General features: G+C 29.3%; 1 protein-coding gene across 5 annotated transcripts in view; it reads left to right on the top strand.

Annotated features, from left to right (window-relative positions):
• The window catches only part of LOC130894048 (agrin-like), a 451,778-nt gene that overhangs the window by 114,285 nt on the left and 316,455 nt on the right, over window positions 1–21,038 (top strand). The window lies entirely within an intron of this gene.

Below are 21,038 nucleotides of genomic sequence, written 5' to 3'. Positions count from 1 at the left end.
ATTTCACGGTTTGGAGTTTGGACTTATCTTATCCGATAACGGTACTGACTGTCGAGGAGCCCATAATGAAATAAAGGAGATTTCAGATTTGTTGATTGGACATTTCAAAGAACCTAAAGTAGAGCATTATTTGACTCGAAATTTGATTAAATGGAAGTTTATACCCGCGAACTCTCCTCATCTCGGAGGTAAATACCTCAACAAAATATCACTAAGTACGACCAAGAAGATTTTCTCATTATCAACGACTTCAACAGATAATCCAACATTTTTGGAAGCAACAACACTCCACTCTTAGCTGGCACATGGGAAGAATAATGGAATTACACCCCAGTGAAGACGGAAATATTAGGGTTGTGAGTGTAAAGACTTCCATTGAAGTTATTAACCTTTTCAATGCTATTATTTTATAGATAATTTCTTAAATCTATCAGAATGCGTTTATGGGTCTATTTAGTCGGTTGCAGCATTCAAATGTTGAAAATCTTGTGCCGGACTTTAGGCGCAGTCCACAAGCACGGAAAATTAATTCAGATCTATTAAAATGGAGAAATCCGGGAAAGCTTCACTGACCCAACCGAAGGCGTTGCAGTAAAAAGGTTAAACGTTCATTGACAAAAATTAGCTTACTGCTTATTAGAAAATAAATATATTTGAACTGTACAAACTGTTGTTATTTTATTATCTCGCTTTTGCTGATACAAAAATACCAAAACAATTAGATCGTAGAGTATATATGATATCCAACAATATTATCATTGCTTGAACTTTTTCATAGTTATCTTACAATGATTCTTATCTTGAGCTATCGGAATAAGTAATGTATTATTCTCTGAAACCCATTATTTTTGATATTATTGACTTGTCCGTCAGTACGATGTGGTTGGTGTGCATACAGTTTGTTTTATTTTAACGGCGGTACGTAGGCAATTTTATTTTATGGGGTAATAACATACGCGCACCATCCAAGAGAGGATAGTACTTGGTCGCTAAGAGAAATTTAATTTATATTAAAATCTATCTACAAAGGCAGCATAATAAATGCTGGACTACGATACAATTACTACCTGAATAACTTCCATGATTGTTTCATGGCAGTGTTATTAACAATAAACTTCAATAAAATAATATTTTTGAAATATAACAATTTTATCATTCAATTCTATACTTCCCAAACTATTTATCGGTTATTGAATACAAAGAATTCGAATAGATGTGGAAAACGAGCACAGCAATAGCAATATCTAGAACAATGACGGGGCACTGATTAGGCAACTCTTGAATGACCAAAATTTTGTCAAATCAATGACTAAAGCCAAATCCAGGGCTTGTTATTCAGTAGCTTCAGTTATGAATAATTTCCAAAGCAAAAAGGAAACTGACGACCATGACCAGATTATTGAGGGTATACCATCGAATTTGCTAGAGCTAGGTTGCAGCATGAGTATAATAACTCATTTTAGGTGAAACTCACATATGATGATGAGAGTGGTGCTGGAGTTTGCAACGAGATCTGCCTCAAGTCTTCCATTGAAGAAAATCTCATAAAAATTTGATAGGGTCAGATCAAAACATATACTAATATTTTCAGTCTTTTTGTCAAATTATTGAAAGTGGTGTTGAAAGTCAATATTTTTTTCATAGTCAAAGATATGGAAACAACCAGTAACATAAAAAATTTAAAGGAAGTACGAGATGTCTTGAACAGTGTGATAAATACAATACATTAAAATCTGATAAGAAATATGAGATATAATTCAAACTTTTTGAACTATCCGTTAATGAATTTAAAATTATCTCTGATCAGTATTTAAGATGTGTAAATAGCTTTTATATTAATCAAGGTATTGCAGGACGTGAATAATTACCTCTACAACTGATTTATAGTGCAGATAACGTCAAAAATTGAGTTTTTTCATTGAATTATGTTACTATACGACAATATTACATTGTGATACAGTTATCCTCTTAAAACTATTTAATCACCTTTAAATAGACAACATCGCTCATCCAATCTTTTTGGAGCAAATCTTCTAAATATAATGACTGTATGAGTGTTGTTATGCTTTTGCCACGTTAGTTTAGTTGGACTCTCGATCATTTACGTAGTGATTTCAACAGTCATGTCTTTTTTGAGTAACATCTATTTTGAAATTTGACATATAGTTAAATTGACATAAAATATGTATGTTAAATCCCTTATGGATTAGACGTACATCTATAACAGGGAATAGTCACTGTTATAGCTTTTGATAAAATTAATAGTAGAAAAAAAACCAACGTAATCATGTTAGGGGTTAGACAAAACTTATTTGCATAAAATTCAACATTTTTTGTCTGTGCGTTATTTTTTTAAACAATAAAAACACAAAAAAAATTGGTACAAATTTAATTTTTTGTATGACTATATATGACTTGTCTTTGTTACTATGAGCAATTTGTAGAGAATTGAAAATCTTCAAAACAAGCTTTTATAAATTAAATTTCGATAATTTGTCTTAGATAATTAAACCGAGAGAAGAAAAATTTTATTTTTCAAATTGTTTATAATTTGTTTAATTTCAAATATAACAGTTTCTTATTCACTGAAAACCGAGATTTGAAAACATTAAATTGTTTATAAATTTTTTTTACCCCTTTTTTGAACACTTTTTTGAGGTAAAAAAAATTAGAAAAACTGAATGAGGGATTTTTAGTTCAACTCTTAGTTCTTTCCAACGCGACTTTTCAAATCATGATAGGACCATCCGGTGAGCAAGAATGGCCCTTCGAAAAAAAGAACCTCCTATGGTTTGATTGCCATTTTGCAAAAACTATTGGGGCCACAGGGCCCATCTTTTGAGCATTGATTAAGTACATCGAGATCTCGATTTATAAAATTTATAAAAGCTGATTTTGAAGATTTTTCAACTCTCTACAAATTGGTCCTAGTAACAAAGACGAGTTTTACATAGGTTCCGTGCAAAACGCAAAAAACAAAATTTGTACCGATTTTTTGGTATTTTTATTGTTTAAAAAATAACGCATAAACAAAAAATGTTGAATTTTATGCACATAACTTTTACTTAACCCCTTAGAACACGTTGGCGTTGTTTTTTTCTGCTATTAATTTTGTCACGTAATTTCGTGAATTAAAATAAAAATAAAATAAAGCAAAATAAGTCTAGAAAATAAGATTGACTAGGATTATTATTATAAACAAAATTGACACATACCAATAAAGTTAAGAAAAATTGTGCCCTAATTTCCGATTATTCTAAATATATTCTTCATACAGAATCCTTTCATACAAGTAATTCCCGAATTAATTATGTCCAGCAATTGAAAATTCATCATGTTTATGAAGAATATAACAATAATTCTCGAGGTATTAGAAATATTCCTCAAGTTTTATTTAAACCGTATTATACATAACGTAGGTGAATTATTATAAAATATGTGGACGTTATTCATATCAATTACAATTATTGGACAATTTTTCGTTTGTCATTATAGCGAAATAACAGTTACACAATATGCTTTTTTCACCAATTCATGGTTTTCAACATTTTCTCTGACGATTATATCAATAAAATTCTTATCTAGCAGAAAACAGAATATGATCAAGTTTGTGATTAAGATATTCCATAATGGATTTGGCATCCATATTTTATGTCAATTCAACTTTTTATACATTTATGAGATTCGCTCCAAAAAGATTGGATGAGCGATGTTCATTTAGATGTGATTAAATAGTTTTAAAAGGAGATCTGTATCGAAACTCATGTGTAATTTTGTCTTATAGAGACATAATTCGATGAAAACGCTCAAACACATCTAAAATACTGATCAGAGATAATTTTAAATTCATTGTCGGATAGTTAAAAAATTTTGAATTATATCTCATATTTCTTATCAGATTTTAATGTATTGTATTTATCATACTGTTCAGCACATCTCGTACTTCCTGGGAGACTGTTAACAGCAAAAGAGTTTCGTATTCTCTATTTTATGTTGTCGAATTGTGCAAGAATTCAAGAAGCTTATTCAACTTAGGTTCCTTTGATTAAATTGTTGAGGTTCAGAAATGCTCAATCAGAAGATTTAGATGTGCTGAGTTATATAACTCTCGTGATTTTTTGATGAGATCATTTAACAAGAAATAAGTTAAGATATGACCATTTATTTCGATTTCGCGCCGAAGTAGCAGTCATCAAGATGGTTTCAAGGCTCTCACCAAATCATGGGTATGACGAACTTTATTACATCTATTTTCTCACTGGAATATAACCGTAGAGATACCACAAATTTTTAACATACAATATGAGGAGCCCATGGCTTGTCCTGACTACGCAATTTTATTCCAAAGTATTCATGATATGCAGTTTTTACAAAGTTCGATTGAAATAGAATAGCAACAGCTGTACTTATAAAAGTTTATTAGTGATTTATTTTTCGCCAAATTATTGGTGTTGTCATTTTTTCACAAGAAATTTACAAGCGGTAGGACTTATTTCTAGTTCAAGGGTAATCCAATCCCTGTATGGCATGAATTTGAAAAATTTTTCATATCTAAAATCTGAAATGAATTTTGTTCTGCTGAAACGTAACGGGTTATGAATACGAAAAATTCTTAAGTTAAGTATAGTTTATTTGAAAACTTATAATACTAATTTTTTTTTGGTAAATGTCTATATGCAGGATTATGCAGCAGAAAATAGTATTGCTATATTTTTATCTGAAGTTTGATTTCACTAGATATTAAGTACAACTACTAGCTCTAATACAATAAATCTTGAAATGTACATGACCCTAAGTAATTAACCAATAATTCTTCACCTAAGTAGCTGGAGCATAAAATTACTGAAATATAGAAAATATTTTGCCAATATCAAGCCATTTACTTCAATTTTATGGAAATAATGTACTATATATTAGGTTAGGACATATGTATAAAATTCACAACCAAATTAACCTGAAATCAGACCGTTTCACTGAAAAAAGTCGTTTTGAGCACTAGCGACTCATGGACTCAATATAATCACATAAACATAATTAGTTCAATGGAGTTGAGTTCACAGTGGTAACAGCAACACATTAACATATTTTGCTATTTTATCTACACTAAATAGAATTAGTTTGTATGAGATGGTTGGTGTAACAAATGTATTCCAAGAAATATATCGAAACAAAATCAGTATAATGATGGTATATTTTTTTACAAGTTTTATGTATGCTCATAAATTGAATCGATTTTGATTAATATTTTCTCTGTGAATTTATTCAGAGATTCACCAGAAAACATCAGGGAATCATTCAAATATAAATGAAGCTTTTATATGAACAACACTTATTTAATAAGAAACAACTTTTTTTCTGCGAATCATTTTTCTAAATATGTAACGCACTATATGTATCATATATTTTTTTCACGTTGTGGTAATTTGTTCTCATAGATTCTAATTTGATGATAAACATGCAGTTGCACATGAATGTTTCCACTTCAGGGTAAGTCTCAAATCGCTTGCATCCATTGAGAGGTCCAAACGTCTGAAAATCAGCGGTAAGTCTGTACTGTACGATAAATGATCAAGTATTATCCAAATCTTCCTTTATTTCTACCCTCCATACTTGCACGCGGTAATTATTGCACCCATGTCCCTTTACTTCCCCTCCATTATAACTACTTCGTAGCAATTGAGAAATGCACATTCGGTAGTATCTTTGATAAAAGTATTGAGACGTTTTTAAAGCCCAACTGCTTTCTGGTGATTGATTCGATATTTAAAAAGTTAAAAATTATCTCTTTCAAAACTTGAAGCAATATTTTTATAAGTCACACTAGTATGAAGACGACGAAACTGCGCCTAATACGCAATACTTTCACGGTCTAACTTGAATTCGATGCACACATCTTCTCTCTCTAAAGAGTAGCTTCCTTGAACGAGTCAAGCATCGTGCGGATAATTTGGGTTATTTTCCATTGAGCACTTCACGCACTTGGTAAGCAGATATCCCCACCTAAGGAATAAAAATGTCAATAATATACAAATCACCTTCACTACTCTCAACCATTAAAGGTTTGTTTATAATGGATTGATAAAGTAATTTGGATGGATAAAATATTAACCTGAAAACCTAAAATCACATCTAATTCTGTTCATCGTGAAAAAATAATACTAGAACATTATAATAGTTGTGAAAATTCACTAAATGTTGCACTTTTACTAGAATAATGTATAATTCTCTATCGCTGGTTAATAAAGTATCAAAGAATTTTTAAAAGCTGCATCTCGATTTTAATTAAAATAAACTTTATTAGGGACAATCAAGATGGTAAGTTGACTTCAAATAAGAGTTCTTAGCTTTCTCGGGCCGTTCTAAAACTTCGACGAGAAAAGTAATAAGTTAATGTTTCACTTATCTCAAATTTAATCTATTACATTATGGGTGGAAAATAAATGATGAGAAAATTTACTCAACTATCTACTCAAATATGAAACGATAATCGATTTCAAATTGGAGCTGCAACTTTAGTTATGTTAAATTTTCACAAGAATTAATATAATTATAAACCACCGAAAATGAATACATAAGTATTCGAAAGCTCGGAAAATATATTAAAGTTAGTCCACTTTGGTGTTTCATTGCCACATTCCCAATGAAAAACATTTTTAAATACAAAGAAGTTGCAGCATGTTCTAATGTTCATCACTGATAGTTTGTTCCTGAAAAATACAAATTGATTGTATCATATAGTTTTCACATTATTGAAGATATAGGAATATCTATTAGAAATTTTCCTCGTTTTGTTAAAAAATTTTCGCCAAATTGAAAGCCGGAACAAACAGAAAGTACATATACATATGAAAGTACAAAATTTATTGACAGGCTGAGAGATTCCTTATTGTCTAGTGAGGAATTATTTCAAAATACCTGTGAATTTTATTCATTTCATATAGCTGAAAATTGAGGACGTCATTAGGCTATCACAAATTCCTGGTGACGCTGATATTGTAAGCTGCAATGCAAAATATATCAAAACTTTCATATCAATTAGTTAATTTCACTAAATTTGAAAGTCGTTAGTGTGCTAACTAGTTTGTCATTATAACATCACTGATATCAATTAAGCAACAACTGAATTTCAGGAAATGGATTTATCTAAACAATAGTTAAACAGAAACTATAAATATTTATGTTGTGTCGAGTTTAACATAAAACTGCTAGTTTTCAATTCTCTTACATGATATACCAGTAACAATGTTTTTTGTTATAATTTCTATATTTTTGTCATTTATTCGCTAAATTTCATCATAATCAGATAGATTTGAAGGTTGAAAATTTAAAAAATGGTCAAAATCGGTGCAGTAGTATTATTTATATTTCCCGATTGAGGAATAATTAAGATAGAAAAACTTGCAATATAAGATGAATAGGTCAGAGACAGATGTGAAGTATGTTTATATATATATATATATATATATATATATATATTGCAACTATATAATTCTTAATTAAAATCGAAGCTTCGTTAAAAATATTAGCAAAAGTTTAAATTGAAATGCGGCAGCGTTCCGCTATCAATTGTTTTATTTTTAATATTCAAATGATAACAAGAATTAACAATTAGAGTTAACACTCAATGAATCCAGTCTCGCGAGAAATATCCAATTGCTTATTTTTGATATTTCCATTTTTCTTATTTCCTAAATAGATGCAAATCTGTTTTTAACATTAGCTAAATAGGGACTTTGCTAAGTTTGTTAGAATTGTGATTATATATTCAATGGAAAAATATTTCAAAGTATTATTTCCTTCCAACTCTTGTATTGGATAAAACAGCTCTCTTGTTGTGAAATGTTCCATTGATTGAGAAAATAAAAGCAGGAATTTCTTTTTAATTTAAGAAAAATGATTTACAATTGATTCAGGTATGTTGATATTTAGGTATTATCAATAACGCGACTCTCCATAGCTCCTCTAAAAATACACATTTATCGTTCATAGATAATAGAAATTTTCACCCGCACCCCAAAAAATTCCACGGAACCTATGTCATTATCAGAATATTATACAATTGAAAAATGGCCTTATATCATTAAGAGGATTTTTTTAAGTTGAAATTTTTAAGACTGAAAATAATGTTATTATTTGGTTCTAAGTTTGTCATTACGGCGAGGATAATAATAAATGATACCAATCATGTGCCAATTATTCTAGGTGTCTTCAAAAGTTTCCAATTGGTTTGATGTTGCTTTGGTTGAAATTTGTAAATCTGAGCTTTTATAAATTTTTCTTCCAATTTTGATAAAATTATTGAATTGCCTTTATGTTTTTTGTATTAGTATTCTGTTCGAGATTGTCCCTTCTATCATTTTTCAGGATTCTATCGATTGATAGTTGGTTTACTTCTAGGTATTGATCTGTAGTTATATAATAGCTTCATCGTGAGTTACATTATAATTGTTCATTTAATACGTATTTAGTTATGTTTATATATAATTTCTTATTTGTTACAATGTTTTCAATAAGATTTTTGTTAATATAAAAGATGCTGATTATGCAAGTTAGCAGTTTTTATCTATAAACTTGAAGATGTATATTTAACATAACTAAAAAAATCAATAATAGATACAGAATAGCGTACAACATTTATTCCTTTATGCTCAACATTTCTTTCTTCGTTCTGAGAATTCTAAGTTGTTCAAGTATTGTGGAGTGAAATCGTTCGTCTAATCCATTTGATTGTGGGCTATCTACAGTTTTGTAATGGATTCCAATATTATTAGTGCATAAGTCCATTTTTAAACTCGGTATCGTTATTAGTTAGCATCATGTGTGGTATTTCATGATGTTTTACATGAATAATGAGAGCGTTTAGGAAATTGATTGAGTTAGATACTTGTCAGACTTATCCGAATTTGGAAAATGCATCAATGATTGTTTTAAACTTTTGACCGTTTACTTGCAAAGTATTAAGATGAATTATTTCCAAAGGTTTCGTGGTCGTCACCAAATCATAAGCTCTGTTCCTGTATATTTCTCGAATTATTGAAATGGGTAAAGATCATCAAAGAAGTTTTTTATTTTATTAGTTCAGTGACTTATGGATCTGGACTAGGATTAACAAGTAGGAGAAGGTAGGATTTTGTTGAAATGTGTGTCGTATTGCGTTTGAGTCGATTTGATTTTCTTGAAGTTAGTCTTCTATAGCTTGAAGATCTCTTCATGACATTGATAGTTGAAGAGTGTCGATCCTCCCCTTCTTCCAACAATTCTTTAAGCTCTTCTCGATTTATATGATATGTTATTTGCACAAATTCATTTTTAGCATTGCTTGAGTCGATGAAGGAGCTTGGATGATTGTACAATAATGCCAAGTCTTCGATGTCTGTGTCTTTTTAAAGGTGTTTATCGAGTTTATGTGTGTTGATCTCAATTCTAAAAAGAGCGTTGGCATAAGTAACAGTTTTGCGTTTTGTAAATGGAACTTCATTATCAAATTATTTTAGTTTCAGTCGCCACCTTACTAATTTGGACTTTGTGTCTATTAGTGGAAACAACCGGTTGGGCGGTTGATGGTTAGATAGAATTTTGAATATCCTCCCAAAAATATGAAAATTTGGTAGCCAAAAGTATTGCTAGGATCTTCTTTTCGATAGTGAGTATCTGATTTCTGTATTATTCATAATTCTGGGTCTGGATGCGTATGAGGATGGCTCGTCGTTGCCGATGGACTTGAGATAGTACGGCTTCAACAGTAAGTTTGCTTGCATCTATAGGTTAAAAGGTTTTATATAGTTTGTATATTTTCTATGATATGTTGAAAATCAAGAAAATTGAGTTTGGCTTGGAGGAGTTTGAGATTATCAAGGCCTATCAAATCATCGGAGGTTTTGTGTAATTAAGAAAGGTACATTTTTGAATTGGAAAATATGGGTATGTCAGCGCAATAATCTTGAGAATGGTTTTGTGAGATGAAGATTACATGGAATGGTTCGTGTTCAGTTGAAGAAAGCGCAACTGTCTATAAGGGGCTTAAGAAGGATGTTTGAGATAGTTATGTAGGGTAGTTCCCTCCTATCTTGGTAGGAGTGTAGCTCTATTACGTTACGTTTTTATTTCAGGCGTTTTACTGGAAAATATTCTGTTTCTTAATCGCATTTATTGTGGTCTTCCTCGATAAGGCTTGTAGAATTGGTTTTCTATATAGTAATAGTTATAATTAGTTTCATCTTCAAATCCGTTAATATCTTAATCATAGCTTTCATTGGCATATTCGATGGTGAACGATTCTTCGAATGCAAATATCGGTGAGTTTTATTGTTGTCGAGGTCTCCACAATTTCGGTACTTAGTTAGTTGCGGTTCTGTGTTATAGCTCTAGTGCTGATACTCATCGATGTCGGTTTGTATCCCTGGGGTAATAGGTATATTGTTCCAACTATTTTGCTGTTAAGGTCTACTGAATTGTTGGTTAATCATAGGAAATCTTGACGGTCCAGGGAATAATTTCTGATCTCGTGAAGTGAATTGAATGACCTGTGCTGACGGTCTAGGCCGAAATTGTTGATTTTGAGGATTTCACTATGATCTGGATGGTGAAGGTAGACATTGCGATCTTAAACTTGATGGTTGCCATTGTGCAGACATACGGAATTTTGGCGATTTATGTTGGTGATAATTGCTTGTTTACCAGTTGGTTGTTGGTTGGGCGTTTACCGCTCTCTGGAGATAACTTAAATTATTGGTGGATCATAGGGGTTTCCAAAGTCCTGTTAGGAAAGTCATTAATGCATATTTTTTGGAAATAGCTATTCTTACATGTCTCAATATAATTTTAAGTTTGGATCACTTAGAGGCTAATGATGACGCTGAAGTGTATTCCGGTTATAAATATATTATAATAAGACTTCTGGAATATCTTCACTTGGTTTTCAAGTTTTTTTCTCTATTTTTTTATCTTCTAGTACTTTGAATTAAGTTTCAGAGTTTTCTAAGAGCTTCTCTTTTTTCTTATCAACTTATTACCACTTTTTCCAATAAATTGAATTTAATTTCCACTTACATTTTCTTCTCAACACTTTTGGATGTAGTTGAATTGTTTTCGAAGACAAACGTTTAATAACGAAGAGGATCACTAAGGTCACTTCCACTATCCTACTGACTGAGCTAATTATGAGTTACTGCCACAAAAGTCACTTTCTCACTTTCTAAGAAAATCATTTATTACAGCAAAACGACAATATCAACAACTGAAATTACATTATACATTATTGATTATTGATCGGTCTTTTAAATCAAAAACGACTGCAACTGTAAACTAAAAATATGTCATTCAGTAAGATCATCAGTTTAATAGAATATTTGTTGAATTGTGAATCACTTTCGTCCACATTGTAAATTTGTGTAAGATGTTTGTCACTCAATAACTAACAAATAAGAAATGTCGTTTATTGTTCCTTATATATAGCAAGTATATCATTTTATGTCACTTTCCGTTACATATTGCGTCAGTTTTTACCATGTACAGAAGAAAATTTGGAAATACAATCAAATTATGGATCACTATTCACTGTACCCTATTTAAACAATATTCAATCGAAGTTAATCACATTTAGAAATATGAATGTAAAAATATCTGTTTCTCATATCAGTGTATTCACATGAACCTATAAAATTTTATTCGATCATCAAACAAAACTTCAAAGTTTATTTACAAGTTTCAGAATTTTGGGCAATGCAATTTAGACCTCCTTTTGCCTGATACGTACAACGAAAATGCTGAAAATGATTATTCTGAACCGAAGATAACTAGAAAACTGCTTGTCCTCAGCAGAAATGGTCAATTATTATACCATGTTACAGTTTTGGTATGTAGCAACAGAATGCACCAATGCTCGTAATATATAATTGTAAATCTTCGTATATTTCTTGGTGTAATGAATTTGGAAAATTGTGTGAATGCACAATGCACAATAGCATAAAACTGTGTAACTACGAAAAAATATAATTATTTTAATGAAAAGCCGAATCAGTAGAACTTACATACAATTACGATTTCAAGTCTCACTTGAGATGTAGACATTGTACATATTGTATTACTATAATATATATTATAGAAGCTTACAAACTTCCTTTTTTAGAAGTTAAGGAATTTATACATTCTTTCATGGAAGCCAATTAAATGAAATCATTTACCATCAAAAATTTTTTATGCCATTATTTTTATATAATTTTTCCTTCAAAATTTTCTGATTACTACGTCTTGTCATGTAGGTTTTCCTTCAGCTTTTCTTTATCATTGGTATTATTTCCTTGAGATCATACTTCAATCCAATTCAAAATAGTCATTGTCTATGTAGTTTATGTCGTTAGAACATTGAATTATATTGAAAATATGAAATTAGTAATTGAAAATTATGCAATTGAGGTATTAGAAATAATTGTGGAGTTATCGAGTCGAATTCTTGAGATTTCAATTCTATACGACAACAGCTTTATCGATCGGCTCAACTAGAGGAGTACCTGGTGTAGTTGACATAAATAAAATGTTAACAAGTAATCCGTATGCTGTGCCTGTACACAGGAAAAACAGTGTCAAAAACTAATATCTGATATATTAAAATGTTCCATATGATGTATTTATGTTTTCTCGATTCCAATCGTTCAAAAACATAACGAACACTTAAATCAATTATACTGGTCTGCAAAAGAAGTTGAAGTTAATCTTATGAAAACTGTGAGTAAGTATTTGCGAAATATCCGAATTATGATTCTTGAACTGAAAATAATTACTTTTTGACGAACAAAGAGAAAATTCCCAAAAATTTTGTGTTGTTATCTATAACTTTGAAAGTAGTGAAAATTCAATTTTTTAGTACAAAATATGCTATAAAATTGACATGATGATCTGAAAGATTTATAATTAATATCAAATACTTTGAAAATAAGAAAAGTAACAGCAAAACGGTTACCATTTGCACTGATATATATGATTTTACCTAACTTTAGAAAAGGTTTACTCAAAATAAAAAAACAATATCCGATGGTCTGAATCTTCAACGACATAGCTGTCCTAAACTAGTCAACAAAACATGCAGTTGCCCAAAGTTCTCGAAAAATACTGAAAACATAAAATACAGAATTTCTAAATTTGAATTAAAAATCTATTGTCTGACTTCGCTCAGCTCTTCTAATCTATCAACCAAAATATTTATTGGACGCCTAGGAAGTTGGTATAGTGATTTGAAGAACCTACTTGGAAAATGTTCTCAATAAACTGAATTGAGGTATAAATTGAAAATCCTTTGAATGTATATGAAATCTTTTGCCTATTTGTGTACTATTAATATTTCAGTTATAGAATTGTATTTGAACATATTAGCTGATATTAATTTCTTTCATTGAACATATATTAATATGAAATATTAGAAATAAATTACTTCAATGTGAGGGTGAGTATATTAAATATGACATTTTTATTTGTGAAAAATATAGGATGTTTTCACATAACTAATAGTTCTCATATTCTCATATTAAATCTCTTTCCCTTTATATATAAAATCAAATCGGGTATATTAAAAAATGGTTTGTCGTAAATAATGTACATACATATGTGCACCCAGGAGTAGTAATCAAATAGAAAACACCTCTAATATCTTCTAGAATGAATTTTTATAAAGTGGAACATTATCTCCTCGTGTCAACAGATTGAAATTCATGAATGTTTGTGTATTACTCATATAGATTATCAATATTTCTTTGTATCATACGCATTCCTTAAAAATTACGAGTACAAAACGTGAAGTACAAATCTATATAAATCTATAAATCTAATTCAGACTTCTCTATCATACTTCTGTATTATTGAGCAGTTTAGTAATTTGTATATTGTATCACGAAACACTAGTCAGATCAGTATTTTCTATTTTTTGAAAATATCTTTGTTCGTGTTTTCAAAAACAATTTCTATTTAGAAAGATCATAATTGGAGCAATTAATAGGATTTGTGCGTATCTTAGAAAGACTGTTTCACATCATATCAGTAAACACTCTCTGTTACCTAGGTGCGAATTCTGAGGAACTTACCCCTTCAATAGTGAGAAGAAGAAGCTGAAAGAATTTGGAAGAAGCCCTAATGCTTCAGATTTCGGTAAGTGTCAAGTTCTTTCGCCTCTCCTCATCTTTTTCTGGAATGTAGGAGTTCAAATGAAGATTTTATTGGAGCATAGTAAATAATAGTTGTGAAAATCCAGATCCAAATAGCTACTGCAGTTTCAAAATCACCTGTTGTAATTAATTGCATCTATTTGTATTAAAATTTAAGTATTAAGCCTTATGATGGTGACCACAATAATATAAATAATGCATATAATTTATAACACGTTGAGAATGTATGATAAGAATTATCGCTATTTATAACTACGTAGAAGTTAAAAACCATGCGTTTCAATGTATTCAAGAAATATTAACTGGAAAAGCACAAGTTATGGTTAATAGAATGCAGCTCAATACATGGCCTAAAGTTGAAGATTTTTGAATTTAGTGGTTTTCAGATAAAAGAGATTTAGATTGCTTGTTACAAAAATTCTCGATATATGTTGATGTCAGAGTTCAATTTCTAAAAAGTAAAGTTATACAAGGAATTAGCAACCATATTAGTTTCGAGAAAATAATAAGTAATAAGTAACTGAACATTTTGCTCTCTCTCTACAAGGTTATATAGAAAAGGAAAAAAAATCATTATTCAAACAAGAAAAGAGAGATGGAATTATTATAGCTACAAACAATGACTTGAAATTTGTAAACAAAATTAAAACTGTTTAATAATATTGTAAGTACGAGATCCTTAGTTAGACCTTTAATGGCAGAAAAGTTCTATCAACACTGTAGATATTTATCATTCGAATTTGGATATAAATATTTCATTTTGTACCAGACGTATGAATTTTTAGGTAAACATACCAGCATTTGAAGAAATTTTAATTACCTACAGAAAATTCAATTTAAATTTTTAGTGAGTCCGATGGAAAAAATATTACACCAAGTTCAAATGTTACAACACTGTCAAAAAACAGCCTTTGGCGTTAACAAAATGGCCATTCGTATGCCTTTCGGTTCAAAGAGCTCTACTGTCACCTTTACTCTGTCACTCTACCTTTCAAGGAGTTATATACAAAATTTTGAAAGCATAACAAAATAAAATTCTTATGGTGTATATAATCGATATCATAATTTTCAACACTAGTTTACATAAATATTTTTAAAATTTACAATTAGTCTAAGAGAAGCTTATCATAAAATCTAATTCGTAGATCTTTGTAATTGAGTTGAATGTCTGAAATATGAGGTAACTGTAAAATGGACTAAAACTAAATTCGAAATAAATCTAAGCTGTTAAAATTTTTCTCCTTACCAAAAAGCAGGTTATTTTATAGAAAATTTATCAAAAACTAAAACTGTGACAGTGTGATAAAAGAAAAACAACAAAGTGAGCACTCTAAAGAATTCATCAATTGTTTCAATCTATGCAAAAGTTTATTAACTTTGAAACCTATATTAGCATACCTAGACAAAACATTTGAATGAACAATCCATGCTCCAACCTATGCTTGTGGAACCGTCTTATATCAAGAAGGACATCCCATTTCAGTGCATCACAATTAATCACTCAACAATTGAAAAATTATTATTAGCAGTTGTTTGAGGCTACAAATATTCCAGATCCTGTTTATTCGGTCACGAATTTCTTATTTCAATAGTACACAAACCCATACAATGGTTATTCTCTTAAAAGAATCAATTTCGCGTTTAGTTAGGTTAAAATTAAAAACATGTGATCATAAATCTCTATATTTCAAAGGTAAGTTTAGCCACTGATAGTTAATTGAGAATAAAACCTAACTATGATCTTAATACTTTTGAAACAGATTCATTAGAAGTTAATATAGACAATCTCGATAATAACTTTAAACAACTCTATTAATTTCTACAGAACGAGATCGCAAATTGATCTTGATTGTCAAAACTTGATTATATTCATTGTTAATAATGAGAGCTTAATTCCTTTTTTCAAATTAAACTGTTCATAATTCAGTAGTATTCAATTAAGAAATTAAAGAAATGATGAAGTATTTACATACAATTTCAAAAGACAAGTTAAAAAATTTTGAAACATTTCAACATATTATCTTTTTTTAGAAGCACAAGTTATCTATCTAATTCCAAAAGAATCTTTGCTATACCTATTTTAAAATCTGCAGCCGCAGAATTCCATCACCTATACAGAGTTATCCAAAATCATTTCTTTATCTTTACAACCATATTTGGCCAACGCTACAGAAGTTACGCTCATAAATAAGAATGTTAATACTAGGAAAAAAGTACTACTATCAGCAATAATTCAAATTAAGAGATAATTATACTTTGAACTACTAGATGGTCAGCCAAGAACCTATCATAGAGCAAATAACCAATAATAAAATACTGTTCATTTTTAAAAACACAAATTCATTCAGAAGTGAGAAGTTAGAAACTAGGAATTCTATATCAGATTCACTACTCTAACTTCTAGCGGCTTTATCTTAACTTCTTTAACTTAACTTCTTATACATACATCTTCTTATTTATAGATAAAAGCTGCTAGCTTCCATAATCAGCATCTTTTATAATAACAGAAATCAGAACTGCTGTATAAACATAACAAAATACGTATTAAATAAACTTAAATTATTATAACTCACGATGAAGCTATTATATATAATAGCTACAGATTAATTCCTAGACGTGAAACAACGATCAATTGCTAGAATCCTGAAAAATAGTAGTAAAGAAAATATCGAACAAATTACTAATTCATGAAGGCAAATCAATATTTCTACCAAAATTGGGAAAAAATTTTTAAAATCTCAGATGTACGACTTCCCAAATTTGAACCAACTCGATATTGAAGTGATGTACGATATTATTAAAGTGTCACCAAACCAATTAGAAACTTTTGAAGACACCTAGAATAATTGGCACACGTTTCGCTTCATTTATTATTATCCTCGCCGTAATGATAAACTTAGAACCAAATAATAACTACATTATTTTCAGTCTTAAGGAGAGAGGAGTTACAGAACTGTATTATGCAATACTTTAATAAAATAATAAGAGCTACAGTCAGGAGTTCTTTATAGACTATATTTAGTTAAAAAAAATACTTCTATTCTAGGCTTCTTTATACTGTATTTTTCAAATTCAATTCGAAATATAGTTGAGTTCAGTATTTTGTATTATCTGAAAATAATTTTTTTTTCGTATTTTGAACAAAGTTTTCATCTTGAAAAACCATAATTTGGCCGAATACAAATATGTTTGACAATCGATGGCGTCAGAAAAGCTCGATTTGCACAGTTTCCAATTAATTTATAGCATGAGAAACTCCGCATTTTATATTTTATTTTTTATGAATTCTAAAACAAAATTAATGAGGTCAATATTTTGGACAAATTAGCTGCATCTTACGCCTTGTAGTTGATCGTTCTAGATTCCTGTCAAATATTTCGATATGATAACTAATGAATATTTTATATACTATGATAATCTTCTAGTTTACCTAGAAATATCTAGCTAAATGGATATTTCATTCTCACATATTTCAGGACTTTCCCCTTATATTTGGAGTCTCTTTATAGATGATTATCATAAGCTGGTTCAGTTCATGTCATGAAAATGTAACTGTGAAAATTTTTCTAGTGTAGAAATATCCCTTTTAACTTAAAAATATCCTCTCAATGATATAAGGGCATTCTTCAATTGTTTAGTATTCTAGTAATGGCATTTATTTCGTGGAATCTCCAGCTTTTTGTGGTGCGAAGTGCTGAAAATTCAATTGTCTATGAACGATAAAAGTTTGTTTTAAGAGGAGCTATGTAGAGTCGCGGTATTGATAATACCTAAAAATCAACATATTTGATTCCATTATTGACATTGATTAGGACTTTCAATTGTTGGGGAAGTATTCTAGATTCAGAATTAATATAATTACAAAATAAGCTTGATTTCAACATATTGAATATGAATTTCAAGATTATTGATTGTCTAAAAATTATCATGATCCTCTCATTGAATTAATAAAACATCTCATTGAGTATTAGGCATCTCAGTCCAGATATCTAGATCCTTCTGTTCTATTTATATACTTCAGTACATTTACACGAACAAATAAATACAATGTCTGACCTGTCACAACTACGTAAAAAGCTTTTTGTTAAGCAAAAAAATATAAATAAATAAAGTGGTTTCAATAATCTGACTATTGTACTCGTTGGATGTCAAAACTATTAAGAGCTCCTTTCTGTGTATATGCTCTCTTAAATGCTAATCTTATTGTATACAACAGCTATAATTAATAACGTTTATGGTCGTTATAGTCACAACAATATGAAATAAAAGGAATTTGATGCGTTAATGGAATTTCAAACGTCTAAGGGACAATCACTTAATTATGACATTGATTCCCATTAGGAGCGGTCAGTGTAAAATCAATCTAAGCGAATACTATAGTGACTAGAGGTTAGTTACGTAGAATTATGATTTTTCACAGTTAATATAAGACAAAAATTAGGTAATCTGAGACGATACGTTAATGAAGAGTAAAATAAGAGACAATACAGGCTTATTTATAGTGGATACGTTCCATTTAATTTATTTAATTTATTACTTTATTTATTTACTTCTACAATTTTCTCTCCATAACTCCTCCATCCCTAAGAATGAAAAATGACGGAGGTATTTTTCATATCTTCTTTTCTTCTTTCTTCTAATTGGATTTCTCCTTTATTCTTTTCTTCGATGTCTTGGAACTTCTGTTTTCTTATAAATTTTCTTTTCTATTTACGAATTAACCATAACATTATTAATATTGTACAAATAATTATTACAATTATTGTAAACAGTCCTATTGATACATGATTTTGTGAATTGTAAATTTCATGGATTGGCTTCAAATTTCTGGCGATTTTATTTATTTCGTATAATTTCTCAAAGTCTATTTTATTTAAATTTGGTGATTGATAAATTTGATTGTTTAAAAAATTTAATTTTTATTTAATTTAAGTTTAATTTCGGTAGTATTATTGACTTCCCTTTTCTAATTTGTATGTTGGTGGAGAAGATTTCATTTTCTATTTGAATACTACAATCTTTTGGAATTTTTATAATTGAAGGATAACTTATTTGTAAATAACGTTTCGAAACACATTTTGAAATCACTTCAATTTCTGAATTTGGAATTACTAAAAGTTCATTATTTGTCACTTGTTCTAGTATAGTTTCTTGGAGGTTAATTTCAATAACAACACAATTTTTAGCAGAGCGTCCGTTTAACAGTTCAATAGTACAATTGTCTTTTAATTTAAATGTTTCTTTGCAATAATACTTTTCTTCTAGCACTGGACATTCTTCTTTGATGAAAATAACTTCTTGATTTCTGGCCAAGTGAGGTTGCGGAGGAATGAATATTGTATGGTTTTGGATAATATGGTTTAGGTGGAAAACTTCATAGGTTTTAGGATTGGAACATGGGTAGCAAAAATTATTTTGGATTTGGAAAAAGTTACTTGTGAGCCCAGAAAGAGATAATACGTTAAAATGTTATTAAATTTTGAAATTTGTTCGTTTCTCTAAATAGTTGTTAAATATTTAATAATTTCTAAAATTTCTTGGCTGGATATTACAGAACTATGAATTGTATTTAATTTGGAAAAAGTTATTGCGTTTTCAATATAATCAATCAATGTAATTAAACTTTAAAATTCAAAATTAATCTGTGAAATTGTACTGTGAAATGTTATAAAATTCTTCAAAGTTATTATTTAATTTTCTATCGAAATGTAAAATTTCTCTAAATTATCAGAAAGTTTCTGTTGATTGTTTCATAGAGTCGTATTTGATTTATTATAATGATCAATTAATTTTTTATGTAACGATATTAGCAAATTTACTTCATGAATCATTTGTTTTTGGTTTTGTTGTAAAACATTTATAGCATTATTATATCTTTCTCCATCATCTGAGTCTTGAGATCCGAAAAGCCATTTATCAATTTTACCTACTGCATTTATTAATCCTCTTTTTAATCTCAAATGCGGATAAATATTCTCTGATTTTGTATCTTAATTAAAACTTCTCTTCTGGTTAGGGATTGTTCAGCTAGGTTAAGATATGAAATAGGATTTGTAGCGTTCGCTTGAGATAAATTATTTTTTAAATTATAATAATATTGTTTCAAATTATCAATTTGTTTATGAATAAATTCTAAATCTATATAAAATATAAAAGTATGTTTAGTATATATAAATTAATGGGTAATAGTAAGTTATTTACTTTTGTAATTTCTATGTCTTCTGTCTTAGTCGTCTTGTAAGTAGTATTATTAATAATGTCATCAGCTTCATTATTCTATAACAATTTTCCTGTTCTAGTTTTAGTTTTTGGTTTTCTGATTATGTTTCTCTAACAATATTCCAGAATCTTTTATAATTTCTGCTTTTTTGAATTTTGCTAGTTTTTTGTCTCCAAATTTTGTGTTTATATAAGCTATATTTTGATTTTCATAGGATGGGGGATCATTTCTATATTCGTCTCTCATATTTATTATTTTTCCCCAATATTAGCATTTCTATCCTTAATTTTTTCATATAATAATTCGGAGGTTTCTTTGTGATTTTGTATATAATTGGATATTATTAGATGATCATATAAATCAAATGGATTGGGATTATTTATATGACCTTTAATTTCAAAGGGTGTGAATTGTGTTACACAGTGAATCGAATTATTATATGCCAATATTGAATGTTTTATTAATTGGTTAGGTGTTAAATCTTTATTATTTTCTTTTATACATCTGAAATGTTCAATTAGACTAGAATGGAATCGTTCCACAGGTGAATTAGAATTACTATTTTTAGATGTCGTTTTAGATTGATCGTTATTTTCATCTGAATCAAATAAATGTTGGAAATCAATTACTTCTTCTTTCTCTTCTTCATTACAACTATTATTGTA

Source organism: Diorhabda carinulata, chromosome 1, assembly GCF_026250575.1.
Source record: "Diorhabda carinulata isolate Delta chromosome 1, icDioCari1.1, whole genome shotgun sequence".
NCBI lineage: Eukaryota > Metazoa > Arthropoda > Insecta > Coleoptera > Chrysomelidae > Diorhabda > Diorhabda carinulata.
The sequence above is the reverse complement of the archived record's forward strand: the minus strand, read 5'-3'. Positions and strand labels throughout refer to the sequence as shown.